The sequence below is a fragment of the Puma concolor genome, chromosome B2 (genome assembly GCF_028749965.1).
Source record: "Puma concolor isolate L17-30 chromosome B2, mPumCon1.1.hap2, whole genome shotgun sequence".
NCBI classification, from domain to species: domain Eukaryota; kingdom Metazoa; phylum Chordata; class Mammalia; order Carnivora; family Felidae; genus Puma; species Puma concolor.
Window position 1 is genome coordinate 61,569,579 of NC_141671.1, and position 6,631 is coordinate 61,576,209.

At 35.4% G+C, this 6,631-nt stretch overlaps 1 pseudogene; it reads left to right on the plus strand.

The window, feature by feature from the left end:
• The first annotated feature begins 5,520 nt into the window (after positions 1-5,520).
• LOC112863013 (U2 spliceosomal RNA) lies at positions 5,521-5,724 on the plus strand (annotated as a pseudogene).
• The last annotated feature ends 907 nt before the right edge of the window (positions 5,725-6,631 follow it).

Sequence of the window (6,631 nt, forward strand, 5' to 3'; positions counted from 1 at the left end):
AGTGGCTCAGTCAGTGAGGCGGCTGACTTTGGTTCAGGTCATGATCTCACGGCTTGTGGGTTTGAGTCTGTGCTTGGAGCCTGGAGCCTACTTCAGATTCTATGTCTGCCTCTCTGTACCTCCCCTGCTCACACCCTATCTCGCTCTCTCAAAAAATAAATAAACACCAAAAGAAAAAAAAAACTTGGGGACATAAGTGAGATATATGGCTCTTCAGTTACCCTTTGGAGGCATCTCTTGGTATTCTTTGGTGAAAGTTTGACAGTAAATGTACTATTGTGTTTGCCCTGACCTGAAAAGGGTGTGGCACCTGGGGACTTATACCATTAGAAATGACATTGTTGATCATCCCTCCACAGAAGTACCAGCCTGAGTTAAGGAAAATCTTGAATGAAAAGTAATTGAGAGAATAGATACATATCAATTGAGATCTCTGGTCCAGTGGCAATGGTGGGATAGGGATGTGGGTTGTGGAGTTCATCCCGTTAACCTTCTTAAATGTTTTCTCAGTAAAGGAGATCAAACAGAATGTTATGACACTGAACATTTTATTACTAAAAAAAATCGATCAGAGTGTAAATAGGGTTGAGATGAGTAAAATCTTTGGTAGGTTGCACAGACCTATCCTTTATGATTGAAGCATTCATCCAGCTTCAATGTGCTGCTGAATGTGTTGAAAGCTGACAGCTCACAACCAAGTTGCTCTGCAAGAAATGCCACCTGTATGGTGGTCACAAGCCCTCCCCAAGACATGCTAAATTCAATGGCTGGTTTATACAGTGGTATAAAAAATAAGCCTCGCTGTTTGAAGGCAGGATAACTTGGAATCGCCATCCTAGCTCCAGAGATCTCCATCACATTGGCTGAGTCCTTGGTGCAACTACATTCCAATTTAATTCCTTCATCTGTGTAATCCTTCTTCTTTCACTCCCTCACAGATGTTGATTCCAGGGGCACTCCTATCCTACATTGAATAAATCTCCTGCGTGGGCTCCTAGGCAGCCTGACCTAAGAAAAATGTCTATGAAGTTAAAGTCCTTAGAGATGAATGTCATGATGTGGTGTATTTTCTTTTACTGGAAGCAGGTGAGCCTAAACTTAGCTAACTCCAAGAAATGTATTATTAATGGGGATTTTTATATTAGATGAGGATTTGATTCTAAAAGATTAATTTATAATTTTAAAATTATTTAAAAGATATGTAATTTAAACTCTCATCCAATATAAGAGTCCCCATCAATAATATGCTTCTTGGAGCTAGTTAAGTTTACGCTTACTTGCCTCCAGTAAAAGAAAATACACTAACTACATCATGATGTACACTTCTAATGACATTAACATTCATAGACATTTTTCATATATGAACGTAATGTATAAATTTATATTTAAATATATAATAAATATGTATTAAAAATAAATATGTAAATATTTATAAATATACATTAAACATATGACAAAATAAATGCATCTTATGGGTGTTAAATTAAGAATGACCTCTTCTGGGGCGCCTGGGTGGCTCAGTCAGTTGAGCATCTGACTTCGGCTCAGGTCATGATCTCACAGCTCCTGAGTTCAAGCCCCGCGTCAGGCTCCGTGCTGACTGCTCAGAGCCTGGATCCTCCTGCAGGTTCTGTGTCTCCCTCTCTCTCTGCCCCAACCCACTTGCATTCTGTCTCTGTCTCTCTCAAAAATAAATAAACATAAAAAAAAAAAAAAAATGACCTCTTCTGGACTGCTTGGGTGGCTTGGGTGGCTTAGTCAGTTGAGTGTCTGGCTTAAGCTCATGTCATGATCTCACAGTTTGTGGGTTTGGGCCCTGTGTCAGCTCTGTGCTGACAACTCAGAGCCTGCAGCCTGCTTCAGATTTTGTGTCTCCCTCTCTGGCCCTTCCCCACTCGTGTTGGCTCTCTTTCTTTCTCTCTCTCTCTCTTTCTCTCTTTCAAAAATAATAAATAATTTTTTAAAAAAAGAATGACATCTCCAACAGGCTGAAAATATTCCTTCTTTTTCCCAACATTAAGTTTAAATCTATTTATATAAGATTATATAGTTGTGAATCTAGATTAAATAAATGACTATATAATTAAAGGAAGGAGAAATTTTGATTAAAAGTAAATTGATATGTCAGCTCCCAGAAAATTAAAATTTTGGTAAATTATAATTACATGCATTTTGAGAAAAATATTTCATTAGCATTTTAAATGAAAATTTACATTTTTTAAATCTTTCTCTTCTCATATTGGTGCTATTATCAGCACTTTTCTTTCCTAGAATTGTCAGGCCTCTATAAATATGGTTAACTGCTTGACTAAGAAAATAAATTAAACTTTGAAGACGGTAATTTAAACTTCAGTTTATTTGATAGGGGGAACTAATGAAAGGAAGTGAATCAGGACTCCACAGCCATGTGGCCTATTTGCTGACTCAAGTCAATTTGCTATACATGCTCTTTCCAACTAAATAGATGTTTTTTTGTTTTTTTCTCCCACAGTGTGATAGAGTTGTGATTGAAAGAGCTATAATACATAGCTATAGATGCATCCTTCCTATAACCATTATTTTTACTTTTCTAACACTTTCAAAAATATTATTCTGAAAAAATCACTACCACATCCTTTGGTTCAAATCAATAAATGAGAAAATGATGTGCAGTTCTGATTACCTTAATTACACATATTAGAAAAGTATTACATTGTGTTAAAATAAAATTTAATTTTATCCTTTTCTCTTTAATCTTTTAATTTTACGTATTTGTCAAATCACTCTCCTAAATTAAATTTAGCACACACATGCATTATATATGTTATGTATGCTGTACCTATGACATCCTAATTTTTGAAACTTCTAAAACAAAAAAAAATTCACGTTTTCATATAGTAACACTTCTTTTCTACTCATTTAAGAATTTTTTTAAATTGAGGGGACACACCATGCCAATATGTTCTTTGACTCTAGATGTGACTTTTTCATTTTTCATGAACTTCCGTTTAATGAAAATAAATAAAAGATATCATGAGAAAAATGCAACAATAGCATGGAAATTATTAAGTATTCATATATTTCTATAACTGTTTTTCTTTAAAGAATGTATTTTATTAAAACAGCAAAAGCAAAACTTGAAGACATTCATTTCTGCAATGAACACTTATCTTTTCATTATGGTTAAACAAGTAAGGGAATAAAATTAAACTGCACATACCTCTTGAGATTCTGAATTGTGGAACATATTGGAGGAGAAATTCTGGATGCTTCTGCAATTGTTTCTTTTAGTGTGAAGAGTTATCTTCACATGCTTCTGACTAGACAAACTGTTTTTCTTTTTTTCCAAGATAGAATTGTTCTCTTGCAATGTGATATGTTTTATCAGATGGCTTGAAACTATGATCCCGGAGATTCCTTACACAAAAATTTACAAAGATTGGAAATTTGTCAGCACATATTTCCTGTGTTGGAAATACTACTATATCTCATTTCAATTTTCTCTTGCCTGGACATACAGAAGACTCACTTTCACCCTATTTATTTTTATATGTAATTGTGTGCTAACTCTACTCAATAATAGAGCTAAAGTGATATATTTCACATCATGGCCAAGCCAGAGAAAAGACTATGCATTATTTTCTAGTCTCCTTTTGCCTCTTCTTGATGACGAGAAGGGGCTCATGTTTCCAAGGGTGGATTTCAGAGTGGTAAAGCCACCATTATACTGAAGCCCTGAGAGGCGGTATGGCATAGATGTCTACCCCAACTGTAGTGGATATACAGTTGGAAAGGTATCAGCATTTATCACATTACACTACTAAGATTTGGGGGTTAATTGTTGCTTTGCCTTAAACTAATATATCTGGATCAATAATATATCTGTACTAAGAGATATTGATATATAAAATTAAAGATTTTATTAAGATTTGAGATGACAATAGCAAGCGATCAGTGTAGTGAAATACTATTTCAGAAATCTTACCAGACTACTATTTTGGTTTCCCAGTTTTGTTTTCCTCTTTTCCTCTCACCTGTATTTAAACAGACTCAATATTTAGGCTCCTTGCTTTTGCAGAGAGATGTGACAAAATATATTGATATGTGCTCATTTTTTAAAGCTTCTTTTGCATAGGCCACTATCTTTCACAGGAGAAGATCACTGGGCATAAATAAATGCATTGGGGAAATGGGATTTGAGAAATGCAGTTTCCACTGAATGGAGGAATACAGAGTAGAAATGATAAAGCATTGGTATGTTCTAAAAAAAGGGCCTTTGCTCCTTATGCTCAGGCAGAACGACAAGCAGGCTGCACAAAAACTCAAATGAAAAAGATATAGAGTAAGAATAGATAAGTAGGGCATATCGAGTTTTCTTTCTACAGAAAATTATAGGAAGAGCAAGGTGAATCACAAGTCCACATAAATGGCCTTGAAACAGTAGATACAATAGTCATGAAGAGACCTAGAGGATAGAATAATGTCTCATGATGAACTAATTAAATTACCATGAGTAAATACTATAGAGAATGTTGGATAGCTCTGGAATCACATGTGTGGATTAACAACTAAAACCATGTAAGAACAATGATCAAATCAGAAGCAATAATAGTCAACATCCATAACCAGTCCTCTGAAAACTTCTATAACTCAAGCAGACATGGAAATGGTGAAATAAGGAAAATCCACAAATTAAAACAATGAGTTTAAAATTTTACTACCTTAGAGAACCATGAGTTCAAAATAGAAATTATAGTAAAAAAAAAAAAAATGAAAGTACAACTTATTGTATGCTACAGTTGTGAGCTGACATCCCATCCCTGTTGTAATAACAAATAGAGAAAGTGAAAACAATAATTATAATCTGAGCTTTATAAATTAATCTGATTTACTTACACCTAAAGATTTAAATGTGTCCAGATGCAAAAGTTAAAGATGCCAGTTTTGTGGGGGTGCCTGGGTGGCTCAGTTGGTTAAGCAACCAACCGACTTCGGTTCAGGTCATGATCTCGTGGTTTGTGAGTTGGAGCCCTGCGTCAAGCTCTGTGCTGACAGCTCAGAGCCTGGAGCCTGCTTCAGATTCTGTGTTCCCTCTTCTCTCTACCACTCCCCTGTTCATGCTCTGTGTCTCTCTGCCTCTCAATAATAAATAAATGTTAAAAAATTTAAAGATGCTAGTTTTGTGGACTTTCCAGCCAAAGAAATATTCTCTATATCTATGTACTGTTTATAACTCAAATAGCTTATATCTCGAGATATTAAAAAATTATCCCAATTTGACCAGAGATCAACAAAATAATAAAAGTCAAATAGTAAACATTTTAGGTTTTCTGAGCCATATGGTATGTTTTGTAACTACTCCATTCTATTATTGTAGCATGAAATCAGCTATAGATAATTCCGAAGTGAATGAGTCTGACTGTGTTCCAATAAAACTTTATCTACAGAAAGAGGTAATGGGCTGGATTTGGCTCATGGACCATAGTTTCTCTATCCCCAGTCAGGTTCAAAGCATAGGGTATTTTTTACAATTTGGGGACCATCACTTCTCCGCCTTTTGGCTAATATCAAGTGTAGAATCTGTTCTTATCAGTTTAATATCTGATATGGCCTCTTTCTGAGGACAATATGCTAACGGATTTTTGGAGCAGGAAGATGGAATAGGACCTTGTTCTGTCCACTGCAGGCATTCACCAGGTATTGCACCAGGGAATTGAACCAGGCACCAGGAAAGGTGCACCCCTCTGGGGAATAACCAAGCAGCTCCAGTACTGTTGACCACCTGTAGTGATTCCTGAGCTTCTGCCCGGAGGGTCTTAGTGTATCTATGTGCCAGGTGCCTTCACTCTACAGGTGCAACTAGAGTCAGGAAAAGTCAGTCAAGATTGCAATGCAGGAGTGTATGGAATATATATCTACACATCCACTATGGTCTTCTTACATACTAGGAACATGAATACAAGTATAAGCCAATAGTGGAAGTGGTTTTCCTAATTTTTTTCTGTCTTCTGTTTCTGTCTTTAGTGATTTCCTCTCCCGGGTTTTGTTTTCTTAAAACTTATTTTTTGAAGGAAAAAAAATCCAAAACTTTGGGATCATTTTTTTCTTTACTTTTTAAAAGCCGTTTTAATAATCTTCTTTTCACGTGTTTATTCATAAAATGTGACTTGGCTTTCCCATTGACAAGTAATTCCAAATCTCCAAAGTTTAAATAAAATGATTTTATAATTAGGACATTGGAATGAATGATAACTGTGTGTTTTGGAGGAAAATGGAGATTGACAGGCAACTTCTATAAATTGGCAGTCAGAGAAAAAGTAGCAGAAAAAGAAAGTATGTCACATTGGAATATTTTTTTTAAATATATTGAAACTTATGGCACTTTTTCCCTCATTTTAACCCTGCATGTCTGTGCTTTTTCATCACTGATAGGCAGAAATGTTTATTCTCCCTGAAATGCTGAATCTGACCCAAACTTCAATACATTTCACAAGTAAGAATCTGCTATGCAGAATATATTTCTTTTGCACAGTTAACAGCATTCCTAATGAACTGTTAATGAGCTGTCAGTTTCTAATATAAACTAAAGAGCTAGAGTAGTCACAGAGGAATTCTAGAAACAAAAATGTTGCATCCCCCAAACATAATCAAA